The following is a 25144-nucleotide window of genomic DNA, read 5'->3' on the forward strand; positions in this document are numbered from 1 at the left end:
GGTTTACAATTTATAATATGAGAGGGCTTTTCTCCATGTGCCTTTATCAGCATTGCAAACAATGCTGTTATCAAGCTGATAGATGAAGAGTGGCAACTCATCTAGTGTTTTAACTTCCAACCCCTTAATTGTGAGACTGACCATTTCTTTCTGTGTTAATTGGCCACATGTGCATGCGTTTATGTGAGTGAACTGCCTGTTCTTGACCTTTGCCCATTTTCTTTTGGGTTATTCTTTTTTTATTAACACATATGAACTCTTCATACATTAATGAAATTAATCCTTTGTTGTTGATGTTCCTAATAATTGCCCCAGTTTTCTACTTGTCCTTTGCCTTTAAGATTTTTTTCTATGTGAACATTTAACATATTGCTCATTTTTTTCATTTTACAGTTTCTGTTTTTACTGATTTGCTTGCTGATAATTCCAAAGACCCTTTCTCTGCATCAGGGTACAATGAACTAAAAATCTCAATTTACATTTCCAAAAGAATTTTATTCCAATTAAATTGAATATTTTGACTTCCAAAATAACACTATTTCAAAAATACCATTCATGATATATCTGTGGTCAAGTAGGATGAAAGACAATGGTTTGGTAGATTCACAGTTGATTTAAATATTTTATTCTAATAACATTAATTGGGATCAATACAGCCTAAAAGAAGATGCTACCCAGTGGCATAACACTAGTCTCTGTGTTTAGTTCAATTCTGTTTGGTATTTTGATTAAATATTTGAATTAGAATAAAACGGATATCCTTGCTAGATTTAGTAATGGCACAAAGTTGGATGGATGTTAATATACCAGATGTCAGATACATATTCAAATTGATTTTGACAGCTCGGAACAATCAGCAAAACTAATAAGATGAAATTTAATAGGGATGAATGTAAAGTTCTGCAATGAGGTTAAAAAAAATGTTGGACCAATTATAAGATGAGAGACACCTGAGCCATTGGCAATTCAAATAAAATTGTTTAGGGGGTTTCATTTAATGAAAATTGCAATACTGGCCAATAGACAGAATTGCCGGAAGAGCTAATGAGATCTTGAATTATGTTAATAGAAATACTTCACCCAGAATAAAAACAGTAATAGCCCCAGATGTATGTTTTGCTGGTGTGCCCGTGCTCAGAGAACTGTTTCAGTTCCGAGTGTCATATTTGAAGAGAAACATTGACAAAATGAAGTTCCTCCAAGAACAGAAACCATATCATTGGGATATTTAAGCCAGAAAAAGAAATCTGTTAGTGGGGAACAAATAATCATCTTTAGATATTTAAAGGACTGTGATGTGAAGGCATGATTATACTTACCCTCTGTAATCAGAGAGTGGGACTGAGCGCAGTCATAGAAAGGGAAACTCCTACACTGTTTAAGAAAGTTTTCTACTCTTCAGAGATGTCCACAAATTGAATGATCGCCTGATGAGAGAGTGAGCTTTACATCAACATGGATATTCAAGTGAGGTTCAGGGGCACTGTAAGAGAAGTCAAGCATTAGCTGAGATCAGACACAAAATCACAGGGAATCTGTTATACATAGTTTAAATAGGGCCAGGTTTGCAGCTCCAGTGTTAGCCCTATAATAATGTCACTTTCAATTAGTAGCATCCCATTAAGCATTATTGAACTGGAGAGAGAAGAACAGGGTTTCAAGCTCTCTCTCTCTTTAAAAAAAAAAAAAAAAAAAAAGATTTGTTTATTTATTTGAGAGAGAGAGCACATGCGTGCACGCTCGTGAGAGGTGGGAGGGGCAGAGGGCAAGAATCCTTCAAGCAGACTCCCTGATGAGTGCAGAGCCCCCATGGTGCTCCATTCCACAACCCATGAGATCATAGTCTGACACCCAAGTGTCCAACACTTAACCAACTAAGCCACCCAGGTGCCCCTAAGCTCTCTTATAAGTGCTGCAGCCAATAATATGTGGTACCCTTGGAAGTACGTCTTGTTAAAGAACATATATCATGTCTGCTAATGCAGAAGGAAAAAAGATTTTAAAAAAAGAAGAAGAAAAGCAAAAACAACTTCTGGTCCAATGCTCTTTAAAACTTCCTCCAATGTGGGGCACCTGGGTGGCTCAGTCATTAAGCATCTGCCTTCAGCTCAGATCTTGATCCCAGGGTCCTAGAATCGAGTCCCACATCGGCCTCCCTGCTCAGTGGGGAGCCTGCTTCTCCCTCTCCCTCTGTCCCTGCTTGTGTGTTCTCTGTTTCTCTCTCTCCATCTCAAATAAGTAAATAAAATCTTAAAAAAAAAAAAAAGTTCCTCCAATTCTGGGGGCACCTGGGTGGTGTACTTGGTTGAGTATTGGACTCTTGGTTTGGACTCAGGTCATGGTCTCATGGTGGTGAGATCTGGCTCCACACTCAGTGTGGAACCTGCTTGAGATTCTCTCTGCTCCTCCCACTCATGCTCTCCCTCTCTCTAACGTAAGTAAATAAATCTTTTTAAAAAGTAACTTTGATTCTGGAAAATCAAAGATTGTGCATCTGGGACAGCAGGTGTAGCTTCGGTTAGAAGAAGGTGGTGGAAGACAGTTGGAAGAGGTTTAGGAAAGAAGTAGCTGCACCAGAAGGGAGGAGTGCTTGGCCACAGGCAAGTTCTCGAGATGGGAAGGTGTCCACGGGGTTAGTAAACAAATGATCTAAGGTGGAGATGGAAAGTGGAGCTTGGTCACATGAAAGAAAGCAAGTAACCAACTTTTGGAAGCAGAGTTCAATGAAACCAAGACCCTTCATGCTCTTGACCCAGCCTGTTTTTGCCCAGGCCATCCCCTAATCCTACCCTGCCCACAGCAGACTGCTGGCACCTATCTGAGCACCCAGAGCCCTCTCATTCCTCATGCGGTCCCCTCTGCCTGGAATTCTCTCCCTTCCTTCTCCATGGCAATCCCCTAGACCTTCCTCCAGACAGAGCTCTCACATCACCTCCTCCATGAAGTCCCCCCAGGTGCTCCAAGCAGAGGTAGGCACCTCCTTCTCTGTGTTCTAAAAGTTTCTTCCAGGGCGCTTGGGTGGCTCATTTGGTTAAGCAACTGCCTTCTGCTCAGGTCATGATCCTGGAGTCCCAGGATTGAGTCCTGCATCGGGCTCCTGCTCAGCAGGGAGTCTTCTTCTCCCTCTGACCCTCCCCCTTCTCATGCTCACTCGCTCGCTCTCTCTCTCTTTCTCTCTCTTGCTTATTCTCTCTCTCTCTCTCTCAAATAAATAAAATCCTTTAAAAAAAAAACCTCCTTCCACATAAGGATTACATTAGTAATTAATTATCAGCACATAATTATTCTCAATATATCTGAGTGTTGTACTAGACCTTGAGCCCCTCAGAGCTAGGGACGATGTTCTGCTGATGTTTCACCTTGTGCCAGGTACATATTTGTGGCTCAATAGGAATATGATGAATGAATAAAGGAATGAATCAATGAGTGAAAGACCAGCAGCCCAGCTGAGGCCAGGCTACGGACGCCGATATCCTGTTCCTTTAGTCTGCCATGAAGAGGAGCGAGCCCCTTGTAGCAGATGACTATCCCCAGGTATTGAGACTGAAATATTTCCAGAATAGAGAGCAAGACACATTGTTCTACATGAGTCTCAAATTTTCCTGAAATCCTCTAGAGACTCTAACATACTGTTTTGCCCAATAAATGTAATTGTTCACACTATCCATGTATGTATTGCACAGATGAGCAAACACAGATATGGATATGTGAACGAAGACCCATTTCCTCAAGCGCAAATTGATTTTCCTCAGTCCAGATGCCTACTGTGCCCCCCACCCCAACACTGACTTTATTTCTTCCTGAGACATCTTCTGTCTTCTGCTCAGTCGGGTCAGATCGGCGGTTGATTCGAATGGGATGACTGCTGCCCTTCCCCATACTGGTCACCAGTTTTGACTTCACTCATCTGTTCAGTTCCTTCCAGCTCTGTCGCTCACTGTGCCGCTACCCTCATTGCTGTTGACTTTCCCAACCAGAAACTACTGTCTGGGAAAGGTACTCTTCACGTCTGCCTGCTGAAGGCTCCAGTCCCACCCCTGGAAAGTCCGTTTCTGTCTCCAGCCATCGCTTCAGATATTTCCTGACTTATAAGAAAATATTCTTCCCTTTCCCTATTTAAATATTTTTGAATCCTTCCAACAACAGCCTATCTAAATGAGGCCAGTGCTTACTTAGCACCTAAAGGCACCGGGATGAATGAGGTACATACAGTCCTATGTCCCCATTACTCCAGCTCACATGGCTGCCCTGACCCCCAACCCAGGCTTAGCATGACCTGCTTCCCTAGTACTGAATTACCCCAGATTTCTTGATACTGTTACTTTCCCCTAAGAGACTTCAAGCTCAGCTTCTTGGAAACGCACCACAGCAACTGGTTGCATGCTAAATGTATAGTAGGCATGATAAATATTTGCCACCTGAGTTGGAGGGGGTGGGTTTTCAAGGGTTGACATGACTCATCCTAGGACAAAACTTCCAGATCACTTGGTTTTCTTGGATTGGGCACGGGATGGGAAATTTTACTCTTTCTACTGTGATTTTCTCATTAGAGACAATAACTAAATTTTCAGAATTTAAGACAGGAATTAAAATCATCTCATTTGGGAGATATTTTTCCGTGTTATAATCCAGTTGGCCCTCTTTCTTTGCCAGAAAATTGGGATTCTGGGACATTTTTAGGCTACGGTTCCTGGTTTCTTTTTCCTTCTTTGTGCCTGGGTTCGGTCTTCCATAGGGTCGGTTTTGATGTCAAGAAGTAGAAAGACATGAGTCAGACAAGCTGGACCTATAATTCAGAAACACATTTTCTATAGTGAAAGACGCGCCATCAGCTAACGGCAAAGTCTTTCCCTTTCTGTACACCCGACTCTTATCATCTGAAAGGCACTTCTCTTCTCAAAGGAAGAAAAAAAAAATAAACTAAAATATAAGCCACCATTAGGAGTATAAAAAAAGATTGCAGATAGCTGGAAAACGGATTACGCTGTGCACCAGGATGAAATAACCCCAGCACCAAAAGCCAGGGCTGCCGAGGATCAATTACCACTGAGCCCAGTAATGATCTTCCTACATCAAAAGCCCTTTCAAGACACAGCCACATACCTGCCCGGCAAAGACTCTTGAACCAGAGGATAATGTAATCATCAATACTATATCCTTTCTCTTTTGTGAGCACTTTAGAGAAAGCCCGGTGGAGTAGTGACTCCGGTATTAAGTGTCATTTTAAACAATACCTTGAAACCATCATGCAATCTTACTCCTGACATGCGGAGTATTTGCTGCCACGGTCGGTCCACCTGGTACGTCTGGTCGCTTAATAGAATAAATCCACGATTTCCTTTCCACTTGCTTTCTCACTTCTAGGGCCAGGCCTGGCCAAGTAAGTTGCAAATCAGTTGAACTTACCCCTCTTTTCTGTTTTGTTTCGGGATCTGGTATTTGTTTGTGCTTTATCTTTCCCTACCTCTTCATAAAAAGAGTAAACCAGTCCGCCTGCGAGTGTATTGACTGTGCTAAGAATGCGGGATTGTGTTGCAAAGGAGCTCAGGCCTGCAATGTTATCACTCAGCAGGACTGGGTCCCATCAGAAGGCACATGGTGTGCCATGACGTAGCTGGTCTTCGACCACAAAAGCAGACTTTTCTCTGTGAATTAGACAAAGCACACAAAAGGCAACAATAGCTAGCATAAACACCATTTAATACTATTCACAGGCCATTGAAGAGATGGGCGTTGACGGAGAATTACTGCAAAGGCAGCACATTGTGGGCAGATAAGAGGGAGCCTAGCGAACGGGAAACATCATTGGAGCCGGCTGACAGTCACCATATAAGGGTGGGATTGTGGGGCTGGCATTTACCCCAAGGGTCTTTACAGTCAGAAAAATAAAGAGAAATTAAAGCATAAGGAATCCTCTTTGTGGGCACTTAAAGCCCATGAAGCAGCACAAGAAGCTAGACAATTGTCTTTTCAAAACTCGTCTGTGCTTTAGATAATTATGAGAAGGAAACATTTGGGGTGTGCTCGCTTATCGGATTCGATATCACCCGTGGGGGAGACTCGTCCGTAAAAACAGATGAAATTTTCACAGCGAGAGGAACCTCCGTAGAAACTTTCGCCTCAGTTTAAAACAGGGAGAGCTACGTGCGGCTGGATTAGTCAGGCAGGTCGCTGTTTCTGGAACCCTCTGTTGGCTCTGTGAAGTGTCTGGGGCAAGGTACCCTCATTTTTCACCAGGTACCTAAAGAAAACTAAAATTAAATAATTTCTCAAATCAAATAAACCCTTAGAAATAGAATGCCTACCTTTAAAATATTGATCCCTCTGTCTAAAATAAATTTACTTATACAGATATTTTTAAGTAGGAATTTAAAGTACTTTAAGTAAATCAATAATGATAATCATTCTTTGGTGCATACTGAGTTTTTCTTCTTCTATTTTATTATTGTTATTATTTTTTAAGCATAACGGGTATACCAAATATAGTGAGGAAGATTAGTGATGAAAGCACAAACAGATTTTAGAAGGGCCCTTGGAATGTTCTGGAACGTCATTTTACTGAAGACGAAATGAGAGCCAGGGAGTTAAATGACCAGCCAGAGTCACGTAACTAGTAATAGCCGCCCAGGTAGATGTCAGGTCTCCCTGATTCCCTGTTCCGCTCTTTTGAATATAGAAAATTTTTTTGAATACAGAATTCCTTCCCGTGTAAAATAAACTTTTTGGTCATTTCTTTAGCGGCTAAATCTTGGACAGGTTTGCCTCACCTCTCCGCACCTCGCGTTAGCCTACGGCATAGAGCGATGAGATGGGCTCCGGTGGGACTTACTCCAGTAGAGACCTGGAGTAAGCCTGGATGGCTGTTTTGTTTTCTTCTCTTTGGTTTATAAAACAGGCTTTGAAGACCCCAGCCTCATGGCATCCTGGCGCCATCAGAGAACATCTGGGTCGTCCTGACAGGTGAGAGTCTGCAGTCCAAAGGGGCTAGGTCGGCCCGAGGCACACACTGACGGACCAGTTCTCAGCTCTTCTAACTGCAAACCACAGTTCTCTTTCTAACACTACTTGATGTCTCTTAAGACCTTAAAAAATACTCTGTAAGAACAGTGACTCTGCCCGGTGTCACATACTGGGTTGGTAAAGCTATGTACATTAAATTCTTTTCTTTAGAGCAATGGCTCTCAAATGTTAGCACGAATTAAAGAGAAAGAGAGAGAAGGGAGGTCTTTCCCAACATATTCTAACTCCATAGGTTTCCTGCGGGACCCAGGAAACTGTATTGTTTTAAAAAGCACGCGGTCCTACCCAGGTGATCTCCAGGCAGGTTGTCCAAAGACCACACTTGGAGAAAAATTACCTGGAAGTATCCACTCCTTCCTTCCTCCCCACTCCATCTTCTGGAAGATCCGCATTTAGTTTTCCTTTTTTTTTTTTTTTTTTTAAGTATTTTTATTTCTTTATTTTTGCGAGAAAGAGAGAGAGCGAGCTAATGGGGGGTCGGGGCAGAGAGAGAAGCAGGCTTCCCACTGAGCAGGGAGCCCCATGCAGGACTCGATCCCAGGACCCTGGGGTCCTGACTTGAGCCAAAGGCAGATGCTTAACCAACTGAGACACTCAGGCATGCCACCTCCCCCCACCCCCATTTAGTGTTCTCACCTGTACTCTGGTTCCACTGTTTCCTGTTCATTTGGTCTGCTAGTGGTGATGTTAGCGAACGGAATTCTTTTATATCAATTAAAAATAACTAGCAAAAGCTAGTTCTGCGGGAGCTGATCCAGTTAGTGGTCTCCAAGCCCCAAATTCTGATTCTGACTCTAGCCAACCATTTGCCAATGGAAGCACAACAAATAAGCGACGGAGGGGGTGACAGATCATCGCGGGGACCTCAACACAGACCGAGAAGCTCGCCGAAACACACGCTGTACTCAACGGTGGGTCTATCCACATCAGACGTGCGTTTATTCACCTGTTGACCATCTGTGCCAAGAACTGTGGTTGTGGAAAAGGGAGACTTACCTAAACAAGCCGCAGTCCTTCTACCCTCAGGCCGACTGTGATCTAAAAGGGAAAGGAAAGCATATACACACTTGACCCTGAGTAAAAGGCGCCTTGTCTGACCCACGATGGTATGCATCATAGAGTTCAGCTGCTGGTTTCTATTTTCTTTCTCCTGAAGTTGCTTAAAGTAACACAGGGATCAGATAATGAGAGAAAAGCCAGAGCAAAGACGCTAAAGCAGGAAGAGGCCATCTGCTGGCAGTTTTCTTCCTGTCCTCCCTGTATTTGTTTGCTTGACTCCTCTGTCCATCCTGAAGCCTCCGAGTTCACACATCTTTTCTCTCTCACTTCAGCCCCATCCGGAAAGGTATACCAGGCAAGCGTTCTGTGTGGGGCGCTGGGCATGGCCCCAGTAATGGAAAAGGAATAAAAATGGGACCTCTGCAATCAAGCAGGCAGGGAATACGCTTTCCAGAGCCATTTGTGAATGTTTCCTCTCCATCCTACAGCGGATCAGGTCTTTCCACGTAATGGCGTCGCGTCATCTGCACCACAAGCCTAAGAGCACGATTACCCCATTCACCGGCAAGATACCAAGCCTTGGGGAGACCTAGTAACTCTCCACGCTTCACACAACTGGAAAGGGCTAGAGAAGAGACAGAAGCCCTGTTTGATTCTCAAGTTCTCAGTCTTCCCTTGCCTGAAGTATGAACCCAAACATTGCATGCATTCACTTCATGCCTGGTCTGGAACTCACTGAGATTATGCTAATGAGGTATATTGAGTTCTGCAGTGACAGCCCGTTAATGAATAACAAGGCAGTGTTCTCAGCCGGAGGCAATTCTGAGACCCTCACCCACCCCAGGATATTCGTCAACTTTTGGAGTCATTTTTGGGGGGAACAGAGAATGCTTGGGCAGGGAGGGGACAATGAGCCTGGAGAGGTGCCCGCCAGCCTGTGTGCTAGACACAGGGTATGCCTTTCTCCCACTGGGAAAGGGGCAGAGGCGGAGAGGAGAGTGGGCAGGAGCCATGGTGACCCAGAGACCATCCTAATGAGGACAAGCCTGAGAGCAGGAACCATCAGGGCAAACATGCAGAAAAAGATGGACAAGACACTGCAGAAGAGGAATCCACTTGCTTTGGCCAGTTAGCGTTGGGGGCCACTGAGAGACGCTGAAGTGGGAGAGAAGAAATTCTCAGGGTGGGTGAGCCGGTTACTCAGGATGTGTCTTTTTCCTTACTCTCTTCCTTTGGAAACCTCATCACTGTTTATCATCTCTTCACCATGCCTGAATGCAGTGGGGAGTTCTTGCCCTATCTTTTCTCCCAGGGTCCTGTCCCCCACCTCCTCAGGATGGTTATGCCCATGCCTCCAGCTGAGAAATGCAATAATGGAGTGGTTGGAGCACTGACCACTGTGCACCATCAGGCTGGCCCCAGGTAGGGTGCTTATGGTCCCCCCACACCGCCCAGAGCCCCAGTCGGCCCACATGTTAAATGAGCAAATGCGCATTAAATGAGATATTAGAGAAAGCATGGCTGTGCCCAAAAAGGCAGTTAATCATAAGTTTTGGTGAGGATGGCAAGAAACTGGAATGCTCATACATTGTCCGTGGAAATCCAAGATGGTAGAAACACTTTGGAAAACTGTTTGACAATTTCATAAAAAGTTACACATAGATGTGTCATATGACCCAAGAATTCCACCCCTAGGTATCCTCCCTAGAGAAATGAAAACATACGTCCCTACCAAGACTTATATAAGAATGCTCACAGCAGCAATATTCATAGTAGCCAGAATATGACAACAACATAACTATCCACTAGCTGGTGAGTGAGGTGTGTTCAAACAGTGACGTATCACACAGCAATGAAAAGAAATCGTACTGATACATGCTGCAACGTTGATGAACTTCAATACTATTATACTACATAAAAGAAACCGAATGTGAAAGACTGCATATAGTTCTGGTTACCTTTGTATGAAATTTCCCAAAAAGGAAAATCCATCAAGAAAATACAGATCAGTGGTTGCGGGGCGCCTGTGTGGCTCAGTGGGTTTAGCATCAGACTCTTGATTTCGGCTCAGGTCATGATCTCAGTGTCATGGGATCAAGCCCTGCATTGGGCTCCACGCTCAGCATGTGATCTGCTTAAAATTCTCTGTCTCCCTCTCCCTCTGCCCTCTTGAGCACACATGCTCTTTCTTTCTCTAAAAAAATAACAGTATAGTGTAAGGGCCTATTTAACCAGAGCAGCTCCATCCTGACCCTGCCCCCACGCCCTTAGGGAACTTACTTAAAAACAAGTCCTGGAAACCAGTCCCACATAACAAAGCCCAAATACAAGGGTGGGTCAGGCCAGGCTGAGGTATCCAATCAATGAGGGTGCATACTGTCTCCTAGCCACCAAGGTGGATGGGCCCCGCCCTTTGGGTGCCCTCTGGGTGCCCATTCTGACCAAGGTGATAGGCTAGTTGAAATATCTACTATAGGGTAAATTGTAATTCAATTGGTCACCTATGTGTGACCTAGCAGGACTGTGCAGCTTTCTCTGTGTTACAATCTTATTGGTCACCTGTGCATGGCCAGACCCAACCACATGGCCTTTGCCCTTAAAAGCTAATCTGTAAGGCAGAGAGAGGTCGCCGTTTTGCAAAAGACTTCCCTGGCCGGTCAGTTTGATTCTCGATGCTTGGCGCAAAATAAAGCTTTGCTTGACCTTCGCTTTGTATCAGTCTCACTCCTTTGACCATGGACCCAACAATAGAAAATAGATCAGTGGTTGCCTGTGGCTTGGGGGATGGGGGTGAGAGCAGGGAGTGAACACCCTAGGGGGTCTTTATGGAGTGATGGGAATATTCTATAACTGGTTTGTAGTGATGTTTACCCAGCCCTGCTTTGCCAAAAATCATTGATTGTATACTCACGATGAGTGAATTTTATAATATGAAAATTGTATTTATTTTTAAAAATGACCAGGGACAGTTATCTTTGTATAATGCTCATTCTAGATGCTTCATTGTTAATAGTATCACTCCCTATTGAAAATAGACAAGATATCCCTAGAAATTGGACATAAAACCTACTGTTTGAGAGGAACGCATTTAAGAATCAGGAGACAATGGTCTTGTCCAAGGAGGCTGAGAGACAATCAGGTGTGACCCAGAGGCATGATTGCAGCGCTACATCCAAAACTATAATCTCATCATTTCTGGTTTATACATCAGTCTGTCATGAGTTTGGTTTTACATGACTCAATTTCACTCTACTTGTCTGACTCTAGGTTCTCTGATGAGATTTATCTGGCTTTGCCAAAAAATATTTCTCAAAAGCTTCATAAACCTCAGCTCAGTTCTTGCTTACGCCATTACAATTTCTCAATAACTGGCAAAAACTAATAAAGCTCAATTAGACTTTAAAACATACCATTACACCCAGAATTTTAAAATGTTCAAAGTTATGGATAATGACAGACAATAGAATTGATTCTTCCTGTCTCTATTTTTGTCATTATAATGTGAGAGGCCATTAAAACCTTAAATCAAAAATTATCCTGCCTCAGAAACTTTGAAATCAACTAACTTAATATTAATTATATTCACAGAACAGAAGGGATTTATTTTCAATATAATCAGAAACTAAACATATCCACCGAGTCAGGCAAAAATTCATGGTTTATAGCAAATTAAGGATTAATAAAATATTCTAGGCAACGTTCTCAAGAACCTGAGATTTAAATCATGACTTAGCTTTTCCTTAGTATTTAAGTAATCACTGGGTGCAAAGTCTTGGTCGAGTTTGCCACCCCCCTCCCCCACCTCCGCCCTGGTGTATATTAGACATTTAGGGTTTCGTCCATGGATCAAATTACCCCAACTTCGATTACAAATCATTATAGCATTATACAATTAGCACCGACGGACCAGTTGATAGAACTGGAACTTTCCCCGTTATCTGAGTCTTGCAACAGCCAGTGGCCCTGGAAAAGAGGATGTTTGCCGGCCTTCCCCAGCCCACCCCCCCCCCCGGCCCCCCTACCCCAGCCTGTGCTGAGGAAGGAGGAAGGAAGTTGCAAGCCCAGTAAGCAAGGCAAAAGAGCCAGGCACTCGCTCCTTTGGGGAGTTCATCTGACAGCGGGCTCCAGATGGGCAGAACTGGCAGCTTTCTTGCGGCCCGTGTGAACTGCATGATCTCATGCCTTTCCGAGCCCGGGACAGAACTGAGGGGCTCTATTCACACTGCACCTGCCCCCTAAGCAATCGCATTGATTTCTGCTCCCAGAAACTCTCAATAAGTGTCACTATTTCACTGGGTTTGCTGCCCCGTTTATCACCCGGAAAGAAGGGTCTAGCTTCTTGTGTCTATGTGATGGAACTTTTCTCTTTATTTTCCAGTGTATTTATTTTTGTAAGAGACTTCAGAGACCAGAAACCCACACACAGCCTTTGGTTCTGGATCTGCAAGAAATGACACAACATAGTATTTCATTATTTCTTTAAAAGATGATGTGTGATGAGTCTGCTTCTGTCCACTGACTCATAGTAAATTTCTCATAACCAAAAGAAGCGTGTCAGAGGGAAAGCATTCAAATGACACTTTCTTCTCTATGCTTTAATGAAATTTTTCTTTTCTTTTTTTTTTCCCTTTGGTAGTTTTAGTTGGTTAACCATAGCAGATGGTCATCATAACCCACAGAACCAGAGAAATGAAAGGGACTTGGTAAGATCAGTTTACCCTTGACTCGATGAGGTTCAGACCTTCCCTGAAAAATAATGTTTTATTCCCTCTGCAAAGGTCTCTAATGAAAGAAGCTTCCCAAAACTCATGTCATATACTACTTCAAGATTGATACTCAGCTATCCCCATGCCCTACTGAAGGTGGATTTATTCTGTGGTTCTGGAAGTAGGATCTCCCTTTGGCCGCTGCCTCCAATGGAACATTCACCCTTCTGAGCAGCATCAGCATGTCTCTTTGTGGCAAAGCAATTCATCCCTTTGAATAATTATTCTCTGATTATTATAAAATGACAGGACTTAAGAATTGAAAGCCACATTATTGACTATTACATCCAACTTTCCTGTTTGTAGGAACCTATCTACATCCTTCCAATGGCTCTAGCCCCTACTTAATTAGTCCCTGAGATGGGGGGTTCATTCCACAAGAGGATGACAGTTGGCCATGAGGCAGCCTCCATTGTCAAAAAGTCAGTAAATTAAAATGTCCCTTGAGCAAAATTTGCCTCCCAGTGACTTCCACTGGATTCCACTGGTCTTTCTAGAAAGAGAAAGAACAAACAGGAACCTCTTTCTCATAGGCTTTCAGATAGTTGACTGTACTGATGGCACCATCCCTTTGCCCTAACTTTCATAGAGTTGACAATACTGATAGCACCATCCCTTTGCCTGTCACCAACATTCTGATGACACACACTGCCCCACTTTGCTCCAGATCACAGGTCCAGATTCCACTTTAGCTGTGGTCCTCGTTTGCACTTACATTGCAATAAAACAACATTAATATTAAATCACAGTGAAAATGCTATATATGTAACCTAAGTGCATGGACAGTAAAGAATAAATATGTTAACTAAAGGGGGAAAAATCTCCACTTGATATTAGAAACTCTACAGTGTTTTACATTAGCCAACTCCAAAATGGAATATGCTCCAAATAACCCTTTGAGATGCAGGAAGAAAACTATAACTGATATTTCTTCATCTAAAATACAAGAAGGAAACTAAGTCCTGCTGAGCTTCATTACCTAGAGCAGGACATGTGTAAATTTACAAATAAACATGCATAGGTTGGGGATACATGCTCAGATTTCCTTAATTACAGGGATGCACTTTCAAAAGTGTCTGGGGACCTGTGGTTTAAACTATATTTGTGATCTATTAATCCATTAATGTTAGTTATAAATTTCTGTAAGGAGAGTAGGATATTAGTGTCTTAAAATGTAAAAGAGACCTTTTACAACAAGGTCTATGATCGTGACAACCAAAAAGCAAGTCAAAAATCTATTTTAATGTGTTTTAAATTGCATCAGCTGTTTTAATAACCAAATCAAATAGATACAGTTTGTCAAAAGCTTTCCAAAATAGGGCAAGTGGAAACAAAACCTCCTTACAGAAACAGAAATTATCAAAGGTGTATTCTAATACCCATTCGATCCACTTAGAAATCACTTTCCTATTGAGTTAACTTTCTTATTTTAATGTTGTTGTTGCTATTATAAAAGTTACCTGAGTCAAGATAATATTTTTTTCTGAGAGATTGTTGGTGATGATTACTCAGGAACCACTTCTCTTTTTTGGAGCAGTGGGGCATAAAGCAGAGATAGTCTGTGTTCTGTTCAGGTACACACTTCATAAATCAGGACAGTACAAATCTATGCTATGGGCTCTTTCTGTAATCCTGAGTCAAGTGCTAATGTTTTAGATCTTTCTCTCTCTTTAAAATGGGGGTCGTGGCACGGAGCCGTGAAGAAACATCTGGTTTAAGAGAAGAAAGCAACAGAAAACAAAAACTTAGGAAGTAAGGAAGGTGAACTTAAGAAGTCTGAGATAGAGACACGAGCCACATATAGTTACTTGAGAAAGATTTCTACTCTCAACCTGCCAGTGATATTTCCACACCGCAGTGTCAGTAATATCGTAGTAAATCATCCTCAAAATGGGGTCTTTCGCTGTAATATGAAGGAAAAAGAAACACTTGAGAAGCACATTATTTATGCAGTGAATTTGCAGCACGTCTTAAAGAAGAGGAGGGGCGCTCACACACGCGTGCGTACACACACACACACACACACACACACAGAGGAACGCAAAATACCCAAAGCACTGAATCCCTCTAGGTCCGTTTTGCTATGATTTTTATAAGACAAGCTGTTGTCATTAAAGCTGATGAGTCATGGGTGATAATTGTCCCTATTGAAGATGTACTTTAATAAATGGTCAGGAACTTCCTTTCTGGGTGGGATTCCATGAACCACGGTGCATCTCTCTGCATCTCAGTGGGGATGGAAGCAGAGAAGCAGGGCCACAGACAAAGCAGAATCCCAAGGATGCTAATGTGCTCAAGAGGGTTAGGCAGCTTGGCCATCTTCCTTTTCACCCATTCCTCTCAAAGTCCGAGCCACAAACACTGCCCAGCGCCAGGGCACCTGCTGCCCGGAAATTCTCTGACGAAGCTGCCTGATTTGAATCCTAACTAGAAAAACCAAAGACTTCAGCTCAGACTCCAGGGGAAGATGAATAACATAAATGGCCTTCTCCCCTAGAAAAAAAAAATCTAATTATATGTGTATAGATTTTTTTAAAGGTTGGCACTGAATACTAGAAATGTATTAAAATCATATTTTCTTGCAATAGGAAAACTGAAAGGGAAATAGTATTCTGAGACAAAGGGCCAACTCTGAAATCAGGAGATGGCAACAGTTACAAAATGCAGGCGTGTGAGGAGAGTGTATCTGTAAGGTGCTGACAACGTCTCTCATCCGCTGTGTGGGGAGAAGGGCTCAGAGGCTAAGAACCATCACCCTTTACCTGTTCTCTTCTGAGCATCCTCTCAATGAGGAGACTCTCTTTTTTCACCTTGACCTTCGTAAAAAATCTTTTTTGAACATGAGGGGTTTTTTGTTGTTAGTGATGGTTATAGATTTGCTATACATCTATACTAAAGAATTCAACTGTTGCTAATACATTGGCATTACTAAAACTACCATAAAGAACGTTCCAGGGGCGCCTGGGTGGCTCAGTGGGTTAGGCCTCTGCCTTCAGCTCAGGTCATGGTCTCAGGGTCCTGGGATCGAGCCCTGCATCAGGCTCTCTGCTCAGCGGGGAGCCTGCTTCCCTTCCTCTCTCTCTCTGCCTGCCTCTCTGCCTAATTGTGATCTCTGTCTGTCAAATAAATAAATAAATAAATAAATAAATAAATAAAAGAACGTTCCGGGGCGGCAATATTGCATAGTTCTAAGAACATGAACCTTGGACTCTGAAAGGCCTGGATTTGAGTCTTCTGTCCATTACTACCAACCGCATGGCCTCGGCAAGCTATCCAAACCCCCTCAGCCTCAACCCCACACCCACACGATGGGATTATAATACCTATAACTCAAATTCAGTCTAAAGGGAGATCTGAATTACAGGTGCAGATGTGGATGTGAATCACAGAAGTTCTCAGTAAACAGTCGTTATTGGTGTTGTCATAAATTCATAGCTATTGTTAAATACTCAGGTTAGGATGGCAAGGGAAATGTCTTATCTTCAAACTAGAATGGGTTTCTGCTTCTCAACTCTGAACAAATGTATTCTATTTATTCTACCAAACTCCAGACCGGGTGCGTGCTTTTGCTTGTAAATATTTATCATATTATAATCTTTTGGAGAATTTAAAAAGGAAAAGTAATCTTTCAAATAATATCCAGGGTGACATTATAATCACATCTTGCTTTTAGCATCCCCTCTGGACCCATATGGGTCCATTACCCTGATTTTCAAAATGTGGGACAAAATGAATGAACTGTATCCACAGGAGTTTCTCCTGTTCTCATTCAAACTGTAAGTCTATTTACATAATTTTTTAAAATTATGGCCAGAGAAAAATAGTTACTGATCCAGGTCAAATCAATGCAGTCCCAGCAAGGTCCTCAAACTTACATATTAAAGGCATAATATCAAGAAGACGTTTTGCAGGTGTCTAGTTGGCTCAGTTGGTTAAGCATCTGCCTTTGGCCCAGGTCATGATCCCAGAGTCTTGGGATAGAATCCCACATCAGGCCCCCTGCTCATTGGGGAGCCGGCTTCTCCCTCTCCCACTCCCCCTGCTTATGCTCTTTCTCTCTGTGTCAAATAAATAAATAAGATCTTTTATAAAAGAGAGAGAAGGTTTTTGCCACAAACTCTAAAAACAAGGTTGTGCACCCTCCACATCTTAGTATACTATTAATTTAGACCTCCCAGTTTAGAATACTTAGACTCACGTCTACTAAGGCAGGCAGTAAAGGCTCATTAAGCATAAAAAGGAGTCCTGAAGATGTGCAATTGTTATCGCATGATGCAGAAGTAAAACTCTTCATACCTATATTTTTAAGAACTGGTTTTGCTGGGTCACGAATTTCACCAAAACCTGGCAGCTTTAAACAACAAATATATATGATCTCACAGTTTCTGGGAGCACAAATCTGGGAGCAGCTTACTAGGTGATTCTGTTTCAGGGATCACCTCTCTTGCGGTTATAGTCAAGCTATTGAACGGGGCTGCTGTCTCATCTGAAGGCTCAACTGGGAGAAGATCTAGGTCCAAACTCACTCACTCATGGGGCAGTTGGTGGGCCTCAGGTCCTCATTAGCTGTTACTGGGGACTTCAGTTTCCTCCTTTATGGGCCTCTCCATAGGTTGCTTGAAGGTCTTCATGACTTGGCAGCTGGCTTCTCCAGCTCTTTGCAGGGTTACGACATGGCAACTGGTTTCCCCCAGAGCAGGTGAAGAGAGAGAGAGAGAGAATAGGCCCCCCCTCTGAAGCCACAGTCTTTTATAACCCAATTTAGGAAGTGGCTAATCACTACCTCTCTGTATCCTATTGATCTCATGGACAGTTCTGTACAGTGTGGGAAAGGCTGACACAAAGACATGAAGACCAGGGGGTGGGATTACGGCCACCTTGGGGGTTGACCACAATACCCATAGCCATTAGCAGCAGAAAGGGCTCTTCTCTGACTTAAAGTTACGAGTTTTCTCTGGCTGAAGGAGGACAGATGGGCCTCATGGTCGTGGGAGGGCCTCGGTTAGAGCAAAATCAAATGAAAGACTTATTCCCAGGCACTCAAATGTGAGGCCATTCCCGAAGGTTCATATTGTGGTTATGTTTCTATAGAGAAAATGTGTTTTTCCTGTGGCTTCTCTGCATGAGATGAAAAGAGTCCTGATTTGGAAAGGGTTTTTTTTTTTTTTTTTTTTTTTTTCATTCCAAGTCTTTTCTACTTGGAATGAGGAAGGGGTCAGGGGAAAATGATTTGGAAAATTCTACTTTCACGTGTAGTTACTGCAGTCTCCCAAAATGTTAGCCCCTAGTCAGGGGCTAACTTTTCAAGAAAACTAACTTGGATTCACAGGATTCCAAGGCTGCGAGATACCTAGAGCCATGTGTTTGCTTCGTGCGTGATGGAAGGGGTACCCTGGTTAGTAACTGCCTTCCCAAGGGGCCACTGAGGCAGAGACAGACTTCTGAATGGAACTTTTAGAAGGATAGTATTTATAGTAATTTTTTTTTAGCCAGGAGGAGCTCAGAACAGGATTTTGCCAACATACCACACAGCCTTATTTTAATTTATTCAGTAGACACCTAGGGAGGACTGTCTGTGTAAAGGAAAGAAGAAATAAAGATAGGAATTGGTTCTTGTCTTCAAGGAATCCATCTCCTCGAAGGGGGGAGGGAGAGGCAAAGCTGAAGCATAATGTCAGAGCAATGTGATAAGAAGACAGAGCCCAAGCATACCTCTGTAGCCGTTGGAACTGACCGTGTCTGGAAGGTGACCAGTTGTCCTTTACTGAGTATGTGAGTGGTAGGGGCTGTGTAAGGTGCCTTAGGCTAGGCTCATTCACTCACTGGGTTACTGCTTCTACTGCCCAGATTCCTTAGTCAGGTAATGAATTTGTAGACAGGGTCTAGCTAGGGAATGCAGCCAGCCCTGAGAATACTGGTTTTTCACCATAACTTAAACATTTGAGGCCTGGACCATTAATGGTACTTAAAATCAGATCTGAGAGTTCTCAAACTTGGGCTATACCTGTCTTTTCCTTCTTTAGGCAGGTAATTCATATCTAGCACGTGTCAGAGACTGGGCTAGAGACTGAAGACAGAGCAGGAAATAACCCACGTGTGTCCCCAAGCAGGTTTTATGAAACTCATAGCCTACTCCTCCCCTTCCTTCTACAGAAATGATGACTACCCCCTTTTGCATCACTGGTAGCTTTATTTTGTCATTCTTGCTGACAAGATTGTGCCTACTGCCACAAGGACGTTCAGGCTTCAGAAGTTAGCCTAAAGACTGCTGGCTTCTACAGGTGAAGAAAAATCATGAACATATTTGGTGGTATCGAATCGGTGTTATCATTTCCTTAGAGAAACCCATTTTGGAGTTTGTTTCCTGAATACCAAGTGTACAGAAGACCTTAGTCAACCTAGCAGCACCCCCAGAATGGACTTTCCTTTCCAGGGTTTGTGACAAGAATGCTTTCTTCTGTGAGTCATAAGAAACTAATATCAGAAGGAGGGCTTGGGTCACCTACGGGAAGTAATCGCTACTTGTTTGTGTGTGGTTCATTGGAACACTGAGGTTTCCCAGGACTAGCTTGTTAATGGTTGAACGAGCTAAGCGCCAATCAGGAGCAAACCATTTGTTTTCCATGAATGCTTCCACTTCTTGTGACCTGGAGCCTTCCCCTCAAATCCCATCTCTTTAGGGAGAATTCGGGGACAATGGATTAATGGCATTAATATTTTTCTCTTCACCTCCTGGAGAGCTCGCATTTTTCAGGAGAAGGTGACATCAGTGTGAAACTCACCCTTCTTAAGCTTTCAGAAACATGTCTCCTTATTTAAAGATTAGATTATCCTTCTGCCATTGTTTTCCATTAGATTTTGTTTCCTTTCTCCTTTTTGGGGAAGGCCAGCTCACTATTTTTAAAAGGTGATGGACCATGTCAGGATTTAGAAAGTGAAAGGAAAGAGATTGGTTTGGATTTTCTCACTCTCTTTGTGTGCTCTGAAGCTCAATAAACTTCCAATGGTGACTGCAGGTATAGGGGTAGAGGAAAGCTTTTGTATCCTTAGAAAACCTAGGTTTCAGTTGGATTATAGAGGTAGTCAAGAGATAGGGGGAAAAAAGTTCAAACAGCACTTTGACTACTTTCCATGTCAATGGAAATGTATCAGTCATATTCCATTGCTATAAGAATCAGCATGGTTAAGTATTGATAAAAAATTTTTTAAAGGGCACAATACAAGTTATCAAAAAATTGGATGAGTTTGTTGTAATGAAGACAGGACTGTAGGTAGTTTATATTCAAGTTTATGGATTTTTCTGAATACTGAATAAATTGTCAAAATGGCACTAAAACTCGATGTAAAAGAATCAGTCCAAACTTAATCTGTTTGATACATCTTTTTGTGATTTTTTTCTGAAGACTCTAAGCAAAAATTTTAAGCTCATTCCAGCTCTGCTACGTAGATTCACTGGGATTTGAGTATATTCATTTATTGTGTGGGTCTAATGTCACCTTTCTTTAGAGCAATTTACAAAATACCGCAGCACAGGGCGTATCTAAAGCAAACGGTAAAACCGAGAGGTGCAAATCTTACTGCAGGCTTATAGAGAAAGGAGGGAAATTTTTTAGTCTATGCTTAAAATCTGAAACTCAGCATTAGTTGTCAGTCGGTTTTCATCACGCCTCTCCAGTTTCTCCACCCAGTCAATGCTGGCTACAGGAGCAGAGGTACCTGTGGCCACTCACAGGTTAAAATACTAACTGATTAAAATTTTTCCAATTTTCAGCATGTGCCTCCTGGGAAACGCTGGGGATTTCTGTGAGGGGCAAGACTCAGAGAGTTAGTGAACTTGAATTCACAGCCAGCCAAGGCATTCATTTACTTCCTTCATACAGTTGTTTCACACTCCTCATTTCTGAGTCCTAGCCTCGAGATCTTTCTGCTCCCAGAGTTGTGCATTACCAGCAATGACTGAGAGAAAAAAATAATTATGTGTGTGAGGGATTAAAGACAGTACCCCGACCCAAAGTTAAGGAATGACAGAATGAGGCACAACGCTATCACTTTTTTGTTGTGACTACTCTCTGATTTGCAGAAATAAACGCTGTGTAAGCATTATCAGATAGCCAGTGCCTCCCGTCACTCTTTCTCTTCATGTCTTTTGATTTGTGTCCACATATGTATAAAGGAGGATAAATTAATTAACTGTGCATAATTACCGAATTCTCCAAACACACGCAGACTTTACCCAGTGGAAGCCAAAGGAAGCTGTACATTGCACGTAGTTGGTGTAGATGGTAGATAGCCATCATCTGTTGTAAATCTATTCCCACAGCAGGATTAAGTGATTCAAATTCAAATGATGCCTCCATAATATGTTGTCTAATGTGAAGCATTGTAAATTTCCTCATTGCAAAAATCGAGTAACGCTTTCCATACAGAGTATTTTTCAGAACTATACTAACTACAAGCTGCGGTTAGATATCAAAAGATAATGACTTTAGAGAATATAGGCTTTAATGACTTTGCATTTTTGTGATTGGGTTCCATTGTTATTTGGCTAGAGGTATTAATTTAATTAAATGTACAAGAGGATTTCCTCTCAATACCCGGAGAAGACTATTTGCATTTTTAAAAATTATCATAGCTTGTTATGTCATTGCAGCCAGTGGGGCTGGCTGGATGCCTAGGACATTACCCCCAGTCTTCCTCTCTCTGCAGCCTCTCTCACCATAATTCGGTTTCCCTTCGAAGTTTTCCAGTGTATTGCACTCTATAGCTCACATCTTCTTGTAAGAAGCAAGTTTGTTGGCTCATTAATACAAAACTTACAGAGAAGGTTCACTACCTATTGATCTAATTAAATGTTTTTGAGTCAGGACAACAATAATAATGGGATTAATTATTGTAATTTGTGCAGCTGACGTAGATACATAAATAGGTAATCTTTATTTTTCAATATCGCCAGTGGAAAATGATTTCAGACATTAGGACCTGGGAGAGCCGGGAGCTACAGCTGCTGAGTGAGTGCCCCTCCCACGGTTCTGGCCAGCAGCCCCGACATCCTTGCACAAAGTAATCACAGATCACAGCATTTAATCACTGAAAACAAGCACTCCAGAGGACAGCAGTGTCAATATCCCACTCTCTCATTATCTGTTTGGATTGCACATCCACACTGTCAGATAAACAGAGTGGAAAATTAAGATTAAAAATATGGTAATTTCATTTCAGGCAGCAGGCACCACTCACTGCCCCTATTATGCTATTGATTACCTCTGAATTCAATTTTTCTTTCAATGCAAACTTTAATCTGTTTGCTACCCAGCAATTCAACTCCCCAAGGGCTATTTGAGAGTAAGTAACCATTTAATCTGATGCTAACTGAAAAATCACCGTCCTTAATGAATTGTGTAAATCATTCAGCTCTAAAGCACCTTTGACTTCTATTTCATTTTTTATTTTCTACTCAATATAGGAAAGGATCGGCGTGTGAATAATTACAAAGTAGCAAGTATTTTTACATAGAGCAAATATGATAAAAACCCTATTATAGTGGGGCATGTGTAATGAACAGTACTTTTTAATTTCAAAATAGCTATTCATTAAAAAAGAATGGAAGATTAAAAAGAGAGGCTCAAAGCTCAAGGTAAAAGTTGATAGACATTGTAATTACATGGTTAATTTCAAAGATTTATATGCTGTTATGATTTAAAAGGAATTTTTATGACCTGACATTTTCATTTGAGAAGATTTTTTATTTAAAATTAATCTTCGAGCTCCTATTCTTAATTATTTCTTGGCAAGCGATAAATGAGAATACAAAAAAAATGCCCTATATCAAATTTTAAACAGAATAAATGCATGCGAATTTTCGAACAGCAATAAAGTGGTTTTTACTTCTTTCAATTGCTTTACATTGAAATCCTCGGTTGGAGGAATTTGTGGGAGAGAGCTGGAAATTATTGGCCCATTTAAGGGAGCAGCAATCTTACTGCAATGCAGCGTTTATGACATTTCAAAATATCAAATTGGAGAGACGGTTTCACTCGGGCGATTTGATTGTCTTTCAAGTTGGCGTTTCGAGTTTTCAACAGGTCTCTTTCCCCGCTCGTCCCAGACCCCGAGGGCTCCCAGGAGAGGGGGTGGAGGGCGCGGACAGCTGGGGCTGGCCCCCCCACCCCCACCCCGCGCGGGCCGCAGCAGGAGACCCGCCGCCCGAGCCCCGCAAGCGCCCGCGCCGGGTGGCAGCTCGGCCTGCTCTGCAGGCGCCCGGCCCGGCTGCGCGGCCGAGGCTGGGGCGCCGGGCGGCCGGGCGCTCTGTCATTTGGCCGCTCGCTGCAGGCCGATGACACGGCGCTTCCCCCTGGCAGCCCCACAAAGTGTAGGGCCGCAGGGACAACACGGCGTGGCGCCCAATTCCCCGGCCTAAGAGGAAGGTGGCGCCCGGGGCTGAGCGCCGGCCACGGGGGCTCACAGCCCCCCGCACCCCTGCCTCTGCGGGCTCGCGGCCGGGGGCGCCCTCACACCCTCGGCCTCCCGCAGGCGATCGCAGCTGCCCGCGGGCCCGGGCCCGAAGTTTGGGGCCGACAGCGAACAGGCAGCGCCTTTTCTTCGCTCCCTTTGGTGCTTCCAGGCTCCACGGGGGCAGGGGGCTTTGCAGGCCCCCGAGTCCCCATCCTCACCTCCACCCTCGTGCCTCTGCTGGGTTTGGGCCCGGTCCCTGGCTCCCCCTTCCGTCCTCCCCCAGCACCGCGGGGGCCTCTCACGGTGCCGGGGGCGTCCCCGAGCGCCCTGGGGGCTACGGAGAGGGGGCCGCCGTCTGGGAGCAGAAGCGAGATGGGAGCGGGTTTAAATCGTCGAGTCCCAGGAGGAGCGAGGCGGCCCCCTCCCCGGGCGAAAAGGGGGGGACCCCGGCGGAGCGCCCGAGCCGGGGCCCGGAACTCCTGGGCGCGCGGGGAGGGGTGGGGCGGCGCGGGCTGCGCGCGGCTCGCTCGGGTCCCAGCACCCGGCGGGGGCTGTGCTCGTCTCGCCGGCGTGGCCCGCTCCACCTCCCCTCTGCCTCGCACCGAGCCGGCGGCTGCGGCGGCCGTCGCGTGTGCCCCGGGCGGCCGGGTACCCGGCGGGCCCTCCCTAAGCCCCAGCGCCCGCGGGCGCCCGCTCGGCGGCCGGGCGCTCGGGCGTCGTCCAACCCCCGCGCGGCGGCTCTGCGCTCGCCGAGCCCCAGCGGCCCCCGGGACGCTCCTCGGCGACTTCACTTTCCCGGGGGAGGATGGGCGGGGGACGGGAGGGGGAGAAGAGAAAGGAAACCGAGAGCGCCTAAGCCAGGAAATCCCTTCGGCCCCGTCGGAGCTACCCTTCTGCTCGCTCTCCGGGTAACTTAAGAGTCTGCACGAAGCTGGGGGCTCCGGGAGGCGTCCCGGCGTGGAATGTGCAGAAGTCAGTCGTGCCGGCGGAACACCGAGGTCGAAATTCTATCCCGCACCCAGCCCCGGCTCTGAAATCCTGACCTCGAGCTGATGGGTGTGATTTCAGGTCAGCCGCGCTTCTGAGAAGGCGGGAAGGCCGACTCTGGCTCGGCGCGACTCACCTCTCCAACCTCCAGCAAGGGCCTTTTTAGCCCACAGCACGGTCAGGGCCCAGATGGAAACTGGTCCGTTCCGTGGATTCCACTCGCTCCGAGCTGTAACCACTCTGTAGGCTTACTTTCTCTTTGCTTGTTTTTTAAAACAACATTAGCAAAGACTTATTTCATTCATTAGCTACTTAGTATCAGACAACGTGCTAGGCAGAAGCCCAGTTCATGCAGTTTTTAAAAGCACTTTATTTTGTTGAAAGCAAAACAATACTTAACGTATTTTAAATACATGCATTTCTTCTCCAGCTGGCTGTAATAACTTCTTTAGAACTCATCCGAACTCTGCTGGCCATGATGGTGTGAAGACAGTGAATTCTACAAATTACCAACTACTAGGTACTGGCCTGAAGATGAGTCCTGACCTTTTAAATGTATTTAAAATTGTTATCCCTAATAGATCATAACGCAGAGATTTCTGATGGGGCTTTAAGGAGAGAATATTTAGACTACACACTGATTGCTATTTTGCACACCTACAATTTAGGAAAAAGTTTTCTTCTGTTTGCTTTTGCCAGCATTCCAAAGGCCCGTGATAATGAGTTTATGAAGCAGCACATTTTTCAATTTTAAAATACTGACTCATGCACAAACCTCAAAGGGAAAAGAAAGGAAAAACCATTGTTTGTTCTGATCGGTGATCTAAAAATGCCTGGGCCAATTTATTTTTTAGCTGTTGATTTTTAAAGGAACCCTTTCACTGAGAGGAATGTCAAGAAGCTGAGCCATTAGATTTGCC

The 25144-nt window shown here is 44.0% G+C and overlaps 1 long non-coding RNA gene across 1 annotated transcript; it reads right to left on the minus strand.

Moving 5' to 3' along the window:
- Positions 1 to 6080: 6080 nt before the first annotated feature.
- Positions 6081 to 24648, minus strand: LOC309848728. Its single transcript, XR_014303239.1, has 3 exons — positions 24361 to 24648; positions 8017 to 8058; positions 6081 to 6251 (listed from the first exon to the last, which is right to left on the minus strand). It is a non-coding gene; the product is annotated as an uncharacterized lncRNA (long non-coding RNA).
- Positions 24649 to 25144: the final 496 nt, after the last annotated feature.

Source organism: Mustela nivalis (assembly GCF_964662115.1).
Source record: "Mustela nivalis genome assembly, chromosome: 15".
Classification (NCBI taxonomy): domain Eukaryota; kingdom Metazoa; phylum Chordata; class Mammalia; order Carnivora; family Mustelidae; genus Mustela; species Mustela nivalis.